Here is an 18,110-nt window from a genome sequence, read left to right on the forward strand (position 1 = left end):
ATAGGCCCTGCTTCCCCTCCCAAAGCCAGTCCCTCGCTGGCAAAGGTTGGCCTCGGAGAGCCTTTGGATCAGACATGCACATGGTGTGCGTGGGAGAGAGAACAAAAGCGGTGAGTGGAAATCACTCCCGCTTTGGACGGACTTTCTCCTCTTGTGAAGGTGAGGGGGCATTTCTATAAGTTCTGAGGGTTGCAAAAATTTCATCATTTGTAGATGGGGGGATATTTGCTACTAGATAAGGTGACCACTCCACCCCCATTAAAAAACAGCATGAGTCAGGCGTCGAGCACTTTAAAAAAATCTAGCCGAGCATGCCTCTAGGAAGCCCTCTGCAAGATGTAGCGCTGATGTTGCTCTGGGCTTACTCATGGAAAGCCGTCCTCTCCTGATGCGTGCGCACCCCTGCATGGCCATCGTTGCTTCAAATATTCCTCTCAGTGTTCAGGATACTTCCCCTGAATATCCTGGAAAGAGTTCCTTATGGAATTTCACCACTGCACTAGGAGGGAGGAGGACACGCAGCCCCGGGGATTCCTTCAGCCGATGCCACTGGGGACACTGGTCCAAACATGGTGTCTGGTCCCTTGCGACATTTCACAAAAGCAGCTCCTGCCACCATCTTCGTTTTTCCCCGTGTCTTTTAGCAAGTTGCTTCAAAGTCTTTCTGGGTATAGCAGGCATATGAAAGTTGCCCAGGTGTGTTCAGCGTCTCTGGAGGCCTCTGGAGAGCTCCTTGCCCACCTTGAGAAGAGGAAAAAACATCGTAGCAGGTGCTGAGCAGAGGGAAGGGAGGGCCGAGACTCCCTTTTAGCAGCTGCTGTTTGTACTGCTAACATGCTTTCCTTCAGTTGCTTTCGAAGCTTCATTAATTCCCTGCTCAAAGGCTGATCAGCTGCACACAAGGAGTGGTGTTTGTCCAAGGACTTCAGTAGCTTCTGCAGCGTTGTGTTGAGCTGTAGTAACATCTTGGTGATCCAGTCAAAAACAGAATAACGCATACATCATTTTGCAATAAAATTGGGGTGTGGGCTTTTGGCACCGAAAGAGAATGCCGTAGACAGAGATCTGGGAACCTGCATTGCCCGGACCCCCTTCGCAAGGTGTGAAAGCGCCGTGCGCCTGCTTTTAACCTGCTCTGAAGGGATCAAAGACAGGCCATCAGTCACAGGTGAGTTATTTCTGTCTGGCACCAGTGAGGAAGTGGTGATGCCACGAAGGTGCATAATAACTTGGCTCAGATCGGAACTTCGAGTCTCATAATGCTTTCCTCCAGTGAGAGCAGGACTTCACAGCTCCATGGCTCTTCCTGAGATCGCCTCATAGTTAGACAATCTCAGCCGGCCATTTTTGCAAAGCGTTCCCCTTCTGATAGATGGAGTCCTATTCCTGACTCTTTCAAGAGCATGGGAAATATTCTCTGACATTTCCAAGAAGTGGGGGTTGAGGTTTTACCTTAATTATTAACATGACACAGTGGCCAGTCTCTGTGTGGATGTTTTTCCCACACTTGGAAATAATGTTTCAACCATCCCTGGATACTTGGCTGCCTCCACAGATAGGAGTACTGCGGGTGCAAAGTCCTTGTGTTATGGCGCCCTCCCATGGGCATTCCAGGTGCCGTGCTGCCCAGGGAGCTGAGGCAGGCTGCAAGGATCGGTCCTCACCCTGCTTTCTGGGGGAACTAGAATTCCCCTAAATCACATTCCGCACTGTAATTTACACATAAGTATTCCTCCTGCCAATGCATTCTGCCAGGGTATTGCTTACTCCAGAGCATCCTGGAATTTCTCTTGCCTACCTTTTATGGTTTGTTTGACTAAAAAACCTATCTGGGGCACAAAAGTAGCCCAGAATTTCCACAGGAATAGCTGTGTGGGGTACTTTTATACCCCAAACAATACTCTTCCCTCCAAAGGCATAAAGCAGGGTTCAATACAAATCATCCTATTCTCTTTTCTGGGCTAAAACTTCCAACAAACAGAATCAAATCCATTCAGGGAAAGCTGTGCCATGTTGTTTTTGTTTTTAAGTTAGTAAGCCAAAGTATTATTATGCAAAGAAAAAAAATCACTGGATGTGAGATTGGTATGCACAGTTTCGCATCTTGCATAACCTCAGGAAGGACTGAACTTTAAATCACCTTTATTTGCTGCTAGCTGAAAGCTATTCTGATCTTGGTTGCTACCCCTTGGGAGGAAAGTTCAGTCAGTAGAAAGGGATATTCAAATTCTTTCTTTTATTTTATTTTTGCTTTGACATGTTCTACTGGGGTTAAAAAAGACCCCATGATGCAATTAATGCTAGTTTTTTGTTTTGTTTTGGGGGAATGCATTAAAAAAAGGTTTGAAGGACTGAAATTCTGTGAAGTCAGCATTCTGCATTCATTCATTTATTTAACATATATATATATGCTGCCTATAACTGCCATAATGGCCTCCCTAGGCAACTTTTGCCTTATTCCCGTCTCAGAGGACTGAGGCTGATAACAATTATAACATGGCGGACAAGAGCCATAGCAGGGCTTCCTGAGCTTTAACTCTGTTTCGTAGCCACTCCACCAGCGCAGCTTTTGGGTAAATGCCCATCCTCTTGGGTTACCTGGTCTGGGTAAAAATAGGAAGCTTTATAACACAGTGAGGAAAGACATCAACCAGGGAAAAGCTATCATAGGAAGAAATTAAATTAGAAGAGGCAAAAGTAGAAGTCATTACAGAACAGAGCCCTTGGAAATCTTATTTAAATTATTGAAATAACTTATTGACACAAAAAACGGTGTTTGCTTTTTGACTGCATGTGCAGCAGATATAATCGGTATCTTTCCAAATTGACTCTGAAGTTACAATATAAACAGTGCAATGAAACAACATAAAATGCCCCAATCAAACCCTTCTCAGTGGTAAATAACATTAGGAATAAATTATTAATGATTTCTTGCCGGGTGGTAATTTTCTTTGTCCTGTTGGAAGAGGCGAGAGAATGAAAACCAGCATCTTAGGGGTCTATTTAATGATGAACGCAAAGCTGCACCCATTTCATTTCCTCGGCCTGCATTTCGAATTGCTACTCAGTGAATGGTCGGAAAGGGGCAGGGAGGGGGACACACTAACTCTGCAAAGAAAATGTGCATTGATTTATCCAGGCAGCTCAAATTGATGCTTATTTTCAGAAATCCCATGTCTCTCTAGGGAAGGGTCGATCTTCTAAGAAGGCCATTTTCTTTCACCTTTTAGACACTGCATTAAAAAAAAGTTTGATTATTACCCGCATCAGCCTTGCCCAGTGAGACAGAACATTTTAGTTTTGAGCACATTAATGAGCGAATTGTTTATTTGTCTTTGTTTTTGTTTGACTTGCCTGGGTATAGCTTCTATGCTCCTTGAAGTTGTGGACTGAGCCACATGTCTAAAAATAGGTTTTGTCCACAGCAAGATCAATGTACATTATCACTGACTGCGTGACGCTGCGGTCCTCTGATTGCTCACACCATGCAGCTAGAAAACTTCTCCTTCTTTGGAGGGAAGCCGTGGATTTGGACTTGGGTGCCGTGAATTGATCTTGCCAGTCAAGGAAACAGTTTAAGAGGACTGTCCTCCACCCACAGTGGCTGCAATGCCCCACGCAGAGTCGATTTTGCATGTGTGAATGGACACTACAACTCACTGTTTTCAGTGACAATCCAAGAGAAACTCTGGAGCTCCCCAGGATGGTTGTGACAGATCTGCAGGAAACATCTTGCTGGGCTTCAGCAATTATTTTGCTTAACAGGAAGTTCCATCTTCTCCATCTTCCAGGGCGCAAGCAGCTCTGTGAGACCAAGTGCGCTTTTCACAGCCAAGCAGAAGAAGCCTGGCGTGCCGGCCATGCCGCCGAGTCCGGCCCGGCATGGAGCTGGCTGTAGCCTAGGTCTGACGGACTGCAGAAGAGAGCCTACCAGCTCGGAGTCTGTGAAATCCATCCACTTGTGCTGTGCACATTGTGGGCATCCTTCATCCCGTCATCTGCTCATCGCTGGAATCAGAGTGCTTTGCTTTGACCGGATGCCATTCTAATGGCACACATTATGCACACTTAGGCACATGCACTAATGTTCGCACACCTGCGCGTTTGCCCAAGTGCACCCTCGTGCCCACGCACACTGGTTAACGCAGAGAAGCAAACCCACCCACTGAGAAACCCGCCTGCAAACCCATGGATTCAACAGACTCAGAGGAGTTTGGATCTGCTGTGGGTTTTTGAGGCATCCCGGTTTCCAGTCCATGCACAAGCGTGTCCCCCGGGCACAGGGAGAATTAGGAGGAGAGGACCAAGTCCCTCCTGCCAGGAGTGAAACCCTCCAAAGGTCATGGAGAGACTGGCCGCCTCCCCATCCTGGATTGAAATTGGTTTGATCATTCCAGGGGAACAGCTTTCTCCAGCAACCGAGTATGAAAATGCAGTAATATTGTTCAGAACATAAAGATAACGAACGATCAAGATCAGACCGAAGCTCATCTGGTCAAATGTTCTGTTTCCAGCAGGGGCTGGCATGATGCTTTGGAAAAACCCTAGTGGGAACAGACACCTGTCCCTAAAGCTGGTCCTGAGCAGCTGGTCTTTGGAAGGATACTGCTCCTGCCATGGCGCTCCACTTACATATTATGGGTAGTAATCAGGCATTGGCGGGATCATCCTCTATGAATTAGTCTAATCCCCTTTCAAAGCCACTTAAAGCAGTACGCATTGCCATATCTTGTAACTGTCAGCAGTTACACATTTTGAAATCAGGATTAAAATTAGAGGAATTCAAAAGCTCACAGTCTGGGTCCAAGAGCCTGGGTACGGACTGACGACATCTCAAGGAAGAGCCTTTGTTTAACTTGGTGATTTGCAAAGCGTAACGTATTCATCGACACGTTCAAGGCAAGGTAGGTTCCAGCCAGAGCAACTCTGGGAAATCCACGGGATGAAGCTGAATGCTGCAGCCTCCTGCGCAGGCATGAAATGTCATCAGCTGATGTGCCAGGGTAGACCTTGGAGCCACCAAGGCCTGCGGGAGATCCCTCCTCCTGTGAAACTCAGGGATGTGGAAAGTTGTTTTTAAATGCAAATGCACATGTATTTTATTAGATTTATTAGTTTTCTATCTCACCCTTTCTCCAAGCTGCTCAGGGTGATGCATACCCACTCCCCGTTTTATGCTCACAGCAAGCCTTCGAGGTGTGTCTTGCTGAGACGCCGTTGTCTGGGCTCAGGTCGTCTGCTGGGAGCCATCATTAAGTGCGGATTACCCCAGATTAAAAGACAAGGTCGACTTCTGCTGACACATATCCTGGCTAGATATCAGGAAAAGCTTCCTCACTGTCAGAGCCATAGGACAGTGGGACCAGCTGCCCGGAGAGGTGGGGGGCTCTCCCACACTAGAAACAATCAAGGGGAATCTGGGCAGCCCTCTGAGTGGGAGGGTGTGACGTGGTGTCCTGCAACAGCGGGGGGTGGACCCGATGCCCTTCCTGGCCCCTTCCAACCCTACTCTTCTATAATTCTATAATCGGACACTTCCGTGTCATTGGTCAGCAGTCCTCGCGTTTTGCAGTACTGAGACGAACGCAGGCGGGAGTGGTGGCTGTCCTATTGAGCAAGATATGAGCATCGTTGGCTTCTCTGCAGGTGGGAACCCAAGACAGCATCCGGTGGGGTGGCTCCAGTCCTGCCCGTTCGTTCCACTGTCGTGGTCCTGCCGATTGCATTGCAATGCCCAAGCAAGGCGTACCATGGATGCCGCAAGAGCGAGTGATTCCTCGAGAACGGCCCCAGACAAGCGGCAGAGCTCTTTGACGCAAGCTCTCCTGACCTGCCCGCTTCCAGAAACAAGTGTTTCCCCGGGCTTCATGCCCCGACCCCGGGACCAATAAATCACCATTGCACAACTTGTGGGGGGGGGGCGGTTGTGGGACAGGAGTGGGGGGGGGGGGGGAGAAAACAACACAGCCACTGTTCAGTGGTCATGTGACAACCCAACCACGCCGATCCCTAGAATCACCGGCGGCAGATTGAAACACTCCTGAGACAAAATGCTTCTGATGTGTTTGGAATTTCCAGATGATTGGGCCTTGGGGTAGAGCTGACTCTCCTCTCTGGATCCGGCTGCGATCATTTACTTTAAGCAGTGGGCTACCTCGCCTTTGCCAGAAAAAGGGCTTGGCGGTGGCTGGAAAGGACAGGAGCTTTTCCAATCTGAGGCAGGCCTTCATCTGGGAAACACTGATTTAAACTCTCCCGTATAGCTGTCATCTTAAGATATGTGCTTTCGCAGGTAATGTCTCTTGAGTTTGAATAATTATCATAAAGGACGCATTGGGCTCCCATAGGAAATGATATAGCCCTCAGCTGTTTTCCGCACTGGGCTGACAAGTTTTATTTTATTCTATTTACTTAGACTGATAACCCACTCTGTCCCTGGGGGCTCGGGGCAGGCAGCGGTTTTGGTAAACAGAAACAATGGAATGCAAAGAGAGCAATAACACAGGGAGAGCGTGAGCGAGCCAGAGAGGAGACGTGCGAGAAGCACACGCTCCACGGACCTTTGCTTATTCCCTTTCCAAGGGTTTTCCAAACCCCCTTCCTTCAAGAAATGCTTTCGGCTCGAGTGCATTTCCCACGCAGCAAAATGTTTGCCTCGACATCTCGGCACGTTGCTGGGGGGTCTGACCCACGTGCTACACGCTTGTGGTCTACACACGGTCATGTCCAGGACTCTGGAGCTTTATGTCTGCCCCCCATAGAGCAGTGTACCCCACACCCTACCTTTGGCTATCTTGTAGGGAGGTTTCTCCACCTCCCTACATTATCTCCATAGGAAGAGATCTCCATTATCAAACTCCCCTGGGAAGGAGAGGGCCCCACCTCTCCCCACACCCCAAGCTGAAATTCGCCACCCCACTCCTGCTATGAGGATCTGGTGCCGCTCCAGGCACTTTTTGTCCCAGGGATTAAAGCACATGTGAATTTTACCCAGCTGCATCAAAGCAGGAGCTCCGCAGGTGAGCCTGAGCACCCTTTGCTTTGGGGCCATTTCCCCCACTAAAAATGTCCCAATGGAAAAAACCCCACAGAAAAAAATGCATCGCACCCTTCCCCTTGTGGGGCGCACAGCAGCTTGGGGTGGCAGGTGCTTGGCAGGAAATGGCACGCTGGGTTCTCCCGCTTTCACGTTGCAGCCTCCAGAGCAAGTCCTGCGTGTCATATGACTTGATCTTCGCTACCCCTGTGCATCTGGCAGCAACCCGATCTGCAAAAATTAGCACGCAAATCATTTCACAACATCCTGATGTCCCCTGCGAATGTCTGAAGTTCAAGCTGCTATTTAAAGGTTCAGGAATGGGGCCTGTGGGGGAAACGTTGACATGGTCTCTGAAGAGGAGCAGCTTTGGCTGCCTGGTGCAATTCAGGCCTCCCGTTTCACAAAGGAGCTGTATAAATGCCTCCTTTTCCGCTGTTTTAGAAGATGTTTGCCCATTCCCCGCAAGGACACGAGTGGCACACTGGAGCCCAGACCGGGCAAGCACCCCCTCTCCAGCTGTTCCGATGATCAAGTCATGTGGAGTTGGGGAGGAAGGCATACCTTTTGCCCCTTGCTTCAGACCTGCTCTTCCTCTAAAGGGCTGCTGTGCCTTTAGGACCTGGAATCTGAAATCTGGTGTGACTCCCCTTCGATGCGGCTTTGATGCTCTGCCCACAAGGCACTTAGTGCTTCACTTAAGATTAGGAGGATGTGAGGGAGGCTTCCTTGCGACCTTTACAACATTCTATCACAGGGTAAGCGGAGTACTTTATATATTTTTTCACAACAACAAACAAGCCCAACGGGCATGACTACAGTTTAGCATAAAGATGAAGTGTCAGTAAAAAAAACCAAGTTCGGCGTTAACCGACACGCATTGAAGACTTCATGCTGTTGACTCTCTGGACTGATGTGAGGCAAACACCCACACTCGGAAAGAATAGCACTCCAGGACGGAAGATTTCACGGGAAAGGGAATTCCAATATCCAAATAACATGTTTGGAAGTAGCTTGCATGTTCTGAATATGCAAGCCACGGCCAGATTGGCTGTCGTTGGGATCCCCTGGTTGGATGCCTCGCACATTGGGCATTTCTCTGATAGTCTGAGGTGTGGTGAGCAGAAAAGGAAGTTGTGTAGATCCACGATGTATAGAATCATTGAATAGTAGAGTTGGAAGGGCCATGAAGGCCATCGGATCCCACCCCCCACACCACGTCACACCCTCCCACTCAGGTGGCTGCCCAGTTTCCCCTTGAATGTCTCCAGTGTGGGAGAGCCCCCCACCTCTCCGGGCAGCCGGTCCCACAGCCGTATTGCTCCGGCAGTGAGGAAGCTTTTCCTGATGCCCAGCCTGAATCTGGGTTGTTGCAGCTTGACTTGATTATTCCCCGTCCCACACTCTGGCATCAGCAGGAAGAGACCTTGACCAGCCTTTGAGGTCCTTAAAGAAGGATACCATGTCCCTGCCAGCCTTCTCTTCTCAAGGTATAGGTTACACTTTAATTCTCTAGAAGATTTTAGTTCACTAAAAGGTGATTGTAGCAGTTTTCTTGCAGATTGGCAACAGGAGCAGTTTTGTAAATCAGAGGATGTCTATGTGTCAACATGTGTCTGTAGCCGAATTCCCTTGTCCCCCAACAACCCTTTAAAATAAATAGATCAAAAAAATACTTTTCCAAACCCAAAAGCTGAAATTTCAAACAATGGCAGTGTGCTGCCACATTTCCCATTCTTTCTAATGCTGCTTGTGGAAAAGAATTTCCCACTGAAGAGAATTTCCCACCCATCCGAAACCTCCAGCCCCCACCACTAAACATCACCCTGATTTTTTAAACATAAAATCTTACAGCAGTTCTGAGCAATGCGCAGACATCAGCTCCGTTGATTCCAAGGACAAACACTGTGATGGGTGAGCTCTGTGCATTTAAATGAGGAACTCCCGGTGCCCCAGCAAGGAAAAAAGTGAAGGTCCAATTTTGAGAGCCATACGAACGTGTGGATGAGGAGAGCTGAACCCTTTCTCGCCACCTCTATCCTCAGACGTTTTTCGCACTCCCTGAGCTCCAGCATTGGAAGTGAATCCTGGGCGAACATTCCCTGGGGAGGGGAAGATGGCAAGGAAAAGCTGCAAGGGGGCTCAGTTTCCACTGCTCGCCTGCTCACCTCCACCTTCTCTGTCAGTGGTTGCAAATGATCTGCAGTGAAGGGCTGGGTTGATCAGCAACAAGGAGTTTGGATAGGCAAAGGTCTTCACTTGGCATTCAGGGGAAAACTGATAAAATGCCCTCTTGTATACAACTGTGAGGGGTAAAAAATGAAAGTCACACCACCCTTTGTGACTCAGGGCTCCCCCTCAGTTTGTCCCCTGCCCCACCGTTTTCTCTTTCACTGTTTATTAGGGTACAAGCACCCAAAAAGCAGCAGGGAGAAACGGAGGAAGGGACCAAATGGTGCTCTCCCCACGGGTGCGGGCCACCTTATTTGGGGGGCGGGGCATGATGCCCTTCCTGTCCATCCTCTCGTACCGTGTGTGTGATCTTGGATGTGATGTTGGGTCTCAGTTTCTGGCAAGAGGAACTTCTCGCTCGCCACAGCCAAGAGGAACAGCGCAATTTCGACACCTGCCTTTGGATCACAGTCGTAGGACTGGGCACTGGCGAAGTGCAGTAGCAACACACAGGCTGCATTTTAAATTCGTTGTCTGTGTCCCGCTTCTCCAGCATCACACGCACCTCGACCGCTGAGATGACTTCTCTGTCAGTGTCGCTCTTGCAGCTGGACTGGCGGAGTAAGAGAAGTGCGTAAGAAATCCTGAGACGAGAAGGCGTGACGAAGGCACAGGGAGGGCTGTTGGAGTGGAAGAGGATCAACTGCTAGCAGGGCTCCGAAACTTGGGGACAGTAACTCTGGGGGAGGCTCGTGGAAGGAGAAGGTGGCCTTGGTGCTCGAGGGACACTGGCCAGGAGAAGTCCCCGAGGCAGCAGGAGGAGGAGGAGGGGGCGAGGCGAGGTGAGGCGAGGAAAGCGGGCCCTGCATGAGGGAGGCCTGTCAGGGAAGGAGGCTCCTCACCTTCTGTGCGTGGAAGGGAATGCAGACGCTCTTGGCTTGCAGGGAGCTGTGCTTTTCCTTGTGCTGGATTGATGTGCAATGCAGAACAGGATCAATGGCATACGCTTGATTTAAAACCACTTTCCTGTGCTTTCGCCTTGCTGACCAAACAATTGTGCTGAGCAAGCATCAGCTGCAAAGTTCCTTTTGGAAGGAAGGAAGGAAGGAAGGAAGGAAGGAAGGAAGGAGGGAGGGAGGGAGGGAGGGAAGGAAGGAAGGAAGGAAGGAAGGAAGGAAGGAAGGAAGGAAGGAAGGAGGAATTAAAAATAAAGTTGTAGAATGAATGTAGCGAGGTAACCTAGACAGATAACCGGTTTGTAGCCTGCTGATCTGCCGCCTTAGAACCTCAGCACTGAGCTCAAGCAGTGCTCCTAACGAGTTTTTATCTGCTCAAGTGTCAGAGCTTGGTTTTCTCGAAGGGAAAGCTGGGTCTGGACCCAGTTCCTTTGAAATCTCCCAGAACTGATGTGAGTGGGAGCTGAAATGGGTTAAAAAATGTCAATTGAAGTTGGTTGGAATATTTCAGCAGATATTAATGAGCCCTGGAAGCTGTCCCAGGAGGTTCCATCTTTCTTAATGAGCAGTTGAAAATATGACCCATTTTGAGGGTTTTGGGAGAGAGAATTAAGGCGCGTGAACACCCCTCCCAAAAAAAAATCATACGTCACTTTTCAAATGTGGATATGGAAAACATTAGATATATGAAAATACTGTTCCCATATATTTTCCTATGTTCTAATAGCTGTTCTCAGAATACAGTGAAGTTGGGTAAAGGAGCAGAGTCAAGGCAAAAATGACAAGTTCATTTCAGTGCAAGAATTTTAGGTATAGCCAAGAATGTTTGGGATGTGCTCTAAATAAAGTTGGGTGTCTCTCACCTGCTCACCTCAGCTTTTGGTCTATCATATTACAGTGTAATTGCTGGAATCCTATGGATCAGCTGATCTGAAGCAATGAAAAGCCCTGCTGGATCGGGCCCCAGGTCCATCCAGTCCAGCACTCCATCCACATGGTGGCAAGCCAGCTGCTCACAGGATCCCTCAGGCAGGATGGGTGCAAGGCCGCCTCCTGGCCGTGCTCCCCAGCAACTGCTACCAGAGATAGCCCATGACCAGCAAGGCTAGTAGCCTGACAGCCTTGTGGGAGCAGGACTGCTGCAGAATAGAACTGATTTCTCTCAGCACACACTTTCGCAGGACAGCCTGTCCTCAGCTAGTCAGCACAGAGCCTTCATCACCTTCCGTTACTTAGGCCCGACTGGCGTGAAGGTTTCCTGAGCTGTGCTGCTGCATTTGTCACCGTGTTCCAAAGAACTCAGAGTGGCTGTGAGAATTTTTCTGTGAAGTGGCGGGAGACTTTAAACACAAAGCCACCTTCTGAATGGCCCCACAAGTGGTCAGTTATCCAAGTGCCCAGAGCAAGCTAGAATTCCTTCCCTGTTAGCAGCTGATGACACATAGATTCTAAGTTGCCCTGTGCTTTAGTATCTGTGGGCAGGTGAACTGGTAACATTTTATGCATGCTATCAAGTGTTTTGTGCTGATCTGCAATGGGGGAGACATGCATGTCCGTCCGTGCCCTGAGAAATTACGATTGCCATGCAAGCATAACATGGAAAGGAGCTTGTCTTGATTCTTGGCTCTATGGGGGACGTAAGCATGGAGGCTGCATGTGGATCTGCCGATGTGGAAAACGTGGCCCTTCTTTCCTTTCTTTTCCTTTCTCCTGCACCTAGCAGTGCTGGAGGATGCTGTTCAGTCTGCATTTCTTAGCAAACTAGTCCCCAAACTAATATGCTGATTAGAATGTGATTATATTTCAGTTTTTGCTTTTCTCTGAATTTTACAATGCAGCTCTTTACCCAGGAATGCACCAAAATGCATATTATAAGATTGCAAGTGTAAATGAGGCATATTTTAGGGTATGTGGTGTATTCTAGGGAAATCATGCAAATTTTCATGCCGTGGAATAAATGGATCAGTCAGAGATAGACAATCCACCCCAAGCTGCAGGTCTGTGCACTGAGGTGGGTGTCCACAAAAGCAGATATGCTGTGTTATAATGTAGACCCACAACACCTGTGTATCAGATTGTGATTGTGATTGTGAGCATCACCACCACCATCGTCAATCACCATCTTCATCCCCATTTTCTGCAATAGGCTTAACTGCGCATCCCATTATCCTTTTAAACACAGATTTCTCCAAGCAGTGAAATGCAGGACTGACGCTCTCTTGCACGGTGTGACTTAGTTGTGCATCCTGCCTGCGTTTTCATGATTGCAACCTCAGACTTGCTGCTTGTTGCAGACACTTGTCGACCATCACAAATAACCTGCTTTTAGCACAAGTACGCAGGGCATGCCTGCCCGGAACCACTCCGAAATACACCTGCCATCTCCCCAGCGTGGCTCGCTGCTGAGAGACCGAGCGCACGGAGTGCAGAAGGTGCAACGGCCTGTTGCCGTGCTTGGCGCCACGGGCAAGTGGCCTCCGCTGCTCCAAGCCTCTCTTGGAAGAAGCCTGTTTCCCAGCCCTACCGAGCCTGCCACATTCAACCCCCGGCTGATTTATAGAAATCACCAATTTGACAATTATACACACCTGCAGGCTTAATTGCCCTCATTTCCTTGAGCTGTGGACAGATTTATGGCTCGATCCGATTCTTGCAGCTCTGGAGCAGACTTGATTAGGTCCCAAGTCCCTTGCTCTGATCAGTCTCCGAGCATCGCTGGTCTTTGGACCTTCTGACAGCAGCAGCTTCCCTTCGGGAAAAATAGATGGACGAGCTGCAGTCAGCCAAGCTCTCCCTCCACCTTCCCTTTTATTCCACCTGCTGCTGCACTGAATCAGCTGCTCCGCAGAAGCTCGGTGTGCCTCAGCTTCAGAGCACCGTGGGAGACCTTGCACTGTGGTGGGCCAGCAAGGACTTTGAGGCTGTGAGCACCAGTACTGGGCCTTCTCCGTGGAGGCCCCAATGTCCCTGGAGTATCTTTCTCAAGGAAATATGTCTGGACCCGTCGTTTTTGACTTGCACAGAAGCTCCAAGCCCCTTTTACCTGAGTTGGCTTTGGATGATTTGCAACGCTTTAACTGTGTTTTCAGCTGCCACTAATTTAACATTGTTATCCGCTGCTGTTTTCCGATTGCTTGATGGCTTGTGTTAATACATGGATGCATGAATGCATTCAGACAAATGCAATTGTCATGGCAGGGTGTTGGACTGGGGCACAAGAGGAGCGATGTGTGAGGTTCCCGGTTTGGGGATGGGAACCCACTGGATTTCCTCAGCTCAGCTTCCCAGATTCTGACCTGCTTTCAGCAAGAAGCCAGCCTCATGCCAACAATCCAGGAAGCGGGAAGTGTGCCCGTGCTTCCTCGATCGTAGCTTGCGGGCTTTGCATTCTTCGTGCACATTGTGCAAAGAATTACATACTTGGTGTAAGTTGTGCAAAATAGACATATTCCAGCTATTGTGCACCAAGAATCCACTGGTGTTTCTGAACATCCGTGCACTTGATTTCCTGGCCAGGGCTGAGCATCACAAAGAAGTCCAGGGAGCACAAGAGAGACGATTTCCAGACTGATTTCACATCCCCACTCGAGATCGGAGCTCCAGTCCCCACCTGAGCGTGAGTGTCACCAGGGGACGTAAGGCCGGTCACTCACTCTCAGTCTAGGCTACTCACAGGCTTGATGTGGGGATAACATGGAGAGGAGGATATTGTGGAAGCCGCCCGTGTTATTTGCAAGAGGAATAAATACAGTGTGTGTAGACAGATATAGATAGGTAGATATTTACTGCTTGCTTGCTTTACATTGTTTCTGTGTGGGCTTCCTGTGTTGTTTCACTGTTAGCCTTTTTGTCCACTCATGCTCAGGTGGCTTCTGCTGGTCTAGAAAGGCAGTTTTGAAATCCATTCCAAATGAATCCATAAGGAGGAGAGATATTCTTATGGTAGAGAATGTTTGGAATTAGAGAACAAATGCTGAATTTTAAACGCTGGATTGGTGTGTGATACTGGAATGCTTGTGAATTTTGTTTTCTTGGGAGCGAGAAGAAGATGAGATTCTAAATGTTATGCGTCTGCAGATGCTCATGATTCAGTAAGTACTGATCGATGATAAAGTTATCGCTATTACTATTATTTACACCACAGGAAGTTTCCCAATCCCAAATCAGCCCATTGCTCCCTCCAGCTCAGAACTGGATCCGAAACAGGCCAATGCTTTCAGGCTACGGAGTCCTCCCCAGCCCTGCCTGGAGGTGGCAGTGAGATTGTCTGCTTGTGGGCGATGTGTCCACGACCAAGCTGCCCTTATGTTCGCATTATTATGACTCAGATGGTCCTGCCACCCTGCAAGCAGCTGAGCCAACACAGAGCACAGCTGTTGCACTGGGTCCGGAGAGACCCAGGCCGCGATCTCCGTGGGCTGGGCAAGACGTGGCTGGGCTTGCATGACCTGGCAAGGCCCACTGCTCGGATGGCTACTCAGTGTGGCTTGTTTGCGCCGGTCAGCACAGCGGGGGCCCCGAGGCACTCCTCCCCTCCCTCCTTGGGCCCCTGGCATGGGGGCAAGTGCCCCTCAGGGGCAGCTGCCAGAGGCTTCCGGCAGAGGCCCAGCCGTGACTGACACTGGCTTTATAAGAGACGGGTCCTAAAAGCGATAGAATTGCCGTGTAAAAATGTGGCAGCTCAACTCCCCCGAACTTTCCTCAACATATATTCTTAAGCATCTCTCCAGTCATGAGGGCTAGAAACTGGATTTAAATGAAAAAGACGATGACACAGGAATGCAAGTAGCATCTGCCTCATGTTGCACTGCTCTCAGAGAAATGCAGAGGATTCGTGGCACCAATCGTGCACTTGTGTTAAACATGGAAGCAAATGATGCGCCAGAAGCTACAGACGGGTCCCCCGGAGAGATGAAGAGCACCCAGCCATCCGTGCTCGGTGCGGCAAGCCCAAATCTCTCAGAAGAGCATCTCATTCCGTTTGCCCCCTTGGCCCTTGCGGTAATGAGCACTTAAACAAATTGGCTGAGGTTTAAGTCCATCTCATCTCTGTAATGCGTCCCTCCGTCCCACCACGATTGTCCGTTTAACCTAGCCGTCACAAATACGTTCGGATGCCATGCCAAGTGCCTGGCAGATGGTTTGCAATGGATGCCTATTACCTTGCCTGTCAGCCTCTAACGGATATTAATTGCTTGCATACAGGCATTCTGCTCTGACTCGGGCAGTGTCGGTGGCCCCGGAAATATTACGACATGCTTCCCTCTGGATTATTAAAAATAACAACCGTGCCATTTTCATTTGGCCTGCAGACGCTGCGGACAGTCAGGTTTCAAGTGGGAAAAGGACTGGGAGCAAGGCATTGAAATGCATCCCCAGTGACTCTTTCATGAACCTGCAGAAAGATGCGCTCTTTCCTCTGTGCGTGGAAGAGCTGCCTGGGGAGGGTGGTTTGGAGCTGAAAATAACCCGAGCGGAGCAGCTCAGCAGCCTTGGTGCCCAGGCGTGCGGCTTCCAGGAATGCTGGCTGCTGCCAAGACTGCTTTTGCTTTTAAAAATGACCTGTGGAGGATGGTAGACTGGAAGGACCCTGGTGTGGCCCTGGAAAGAGCCCGGTGCCGGGAGCAGGGCTGCCAGTTGGGTGAAGCTGTGTCCTTCACTGCGGTTGGAGAGGGGCTTCCACTCAGCTCTTACTGGTTTTGCTGCGTAACGCTGTAAAGATAACTGATTTATGAATATTTAAATGCAATACTACTACTATTAGATCATATCAATTATTTTTAATGACTTATGTATTGTGGGTTTTTCCTGAATTACTTTTAACAATCTTGAAGATCCAAAGTATCTCTTCTCCCATAAGGGGATTTCTAGTGTTTGAATCATTATATTATGATTCTGGGGGAAAACACAGGATGGGAATACTGAAGTTCTGCAAATTGCTACTTAGCAACACTGCCTTAACATTCCTGATCACGAGCAAGAGGTGACGGTTTTAAAAAAAGCCTCAACTTCAAAAGCAAATATCGAAACCTGGAATCTGAGTGTTTGGGAGATTTCGAATGGGGAGTTTCCTTTGGCTTAAACATCTCGCATTCATTTCACACACACACACACACACACACCACACTCACGGTCGTGCTTGAATTCTCCGCATGTTCCTCAAACCTTGGAAAGTGGCCAGACTTTAAATACAGAATGATGCCCATGACAGCGGAAAGTGAATGCCTACATTGGTTGCCCAAGCCAACAAGTCCAGAGGGCCAGTGCAAGCTGCTCAAGGGGGGTTTGGATTGGGAAAGCAGGGGGCTGGGTTTATACATCCAGTGCTAACAAGCCGAGGCCAGAGGGGATGGGGTCAGGGTGACCTCACCTGCACCCCTGCCTGTCCCGCCGCTGCTGCTGACCCAGTGCTGTGGAGATGGAGAACCAATGCCATCCTGGATTCGACCTGCAACATCCTTTCCACCGCCTTCATTGGAGCAGTTTTCGAAATTGTGGGTTGGAGGTCAATTCTGCACATGTCTGTACACCTTTGTGGCTCAAGACTGTGGAGCTGAAGGGAGCACTGACTGAATAGCACAATGGCTAGAGAAGGAGCAGAAAGCCGCTGGCTAACTAAAAATAAATTGAACACTGCTGTTTTGTGACTTCCAGTGTATGTAGCGATCGCAAGCTGAAAGCCAGTGAATGCATGCTTCCCTCCTGAACCCTCACCCCTTCCACGGGGAAGAGGTCTGGTGCATCCTAGAGATAATCAATGAGATAATCCTGCTTTTAAACACCCATGTCTGTAAGTTATCCAGGAAAAGCTTAAGCTCAGCTGACGCGCACGGTTCCCCGTGACTCTGTCACCCCTGGCATACGGGATCACACCGGGGGCACTTTCGGAAGAACAGGAAGGTGACGCTATGAATTAAATTGCCTGCCTGGAAATAGACATCTGGACTCTCCCCAGCTACCATATCCCAGCAGAACAGTGGTGGGGGGTATGTGGCTTTCCGTGGCCCTTTGCCCAATTCGATGTATTGTTTACAAGAAGGGCAGCATTTTTTCCATGCTCAGGTTGTGACTTCCTCTGGGCAAAAAAATATGCCCCCAGTTCTACTAGTCCCTATGAATGACATGAGAGCCCTTTGTCTTCCTAACCCTAACCCTACCCCCGAATCTTCCCTGGCCCCGAATTTGGGCTGAAAGGCACAGGGCATGCCGTATTTTTAGACGGCCTGCTTTCTGGAATATTTCCGCCCAGCTCATTCTTTCTGCCCGTTCTAAGCACGTTCCAAGCCTCAGAACGACGCCAGGGCCCATTGTCTTCCTAACCCTAACCCTACCCGCGAATTTTCCCTGAGCCAAAAATTCGGCTGAAGGGCACAGGGCATGCCGAATTTTTAGATGGCCTGCTTTCTGGAATTTTTCTGCCCAGCTTATTCTTTCTGCCCATTCCAAGCATGTTCCAAGCCTCGGAACGACACCAGGGCCCTTTGTCTTCCTAACCCTAACCCTTCCCCCGAATTTTCCCTGGCCCCAAAATTCGGCTGAAGGGCACAGGGCATGCGGAATTTTTAGATGGCCTGCTTTCTGGAATTTTTCCGCCCAGCTCATTCTTTCTGCCGATTCTAAGCACGTTCCAAGCCTCAGAACGACACCAGGGCCCTTGGTCTTCCTAACCCTAACCCTAGCCCCGAAGTTTCCCTGGACCCAAAATTCGGCTGAAGGGCACAGGGCATGCCGAATTTTTAGTTGCTTGCTTTCTGGAATTTTTCCGCCCAGCTCATTCTTTCTGCCCATTCTAAGCACGTTCCAAGCCTCGGAACGACGCCAGGGCCCTTAGTCTTCCTAACCCTAACCCTAGCCCCGAATTTTCCCTGGCCCAAAAATTCGGCTGAAGGACACAGGGCATGCCAAATTTTTAGATGGCCTGCTTTCTGGAATTTTTCCGCCCAGCT

This window comes from Varanus komodoensis, unplaced genomic scaffold, assembly GCF_004798865.1.
Source record: "Varanus komodoensis strain SLA01 unplaced genomic scaffold, ASM479886v1 scaffold34_1, whole genome shotgun sequence".
Lineage (NCBI taxonomy): Eukaryota > Metazoa > Chordata > Lepidosauria > Squamata > Varanidae > Varanus > Varanus komodoensis.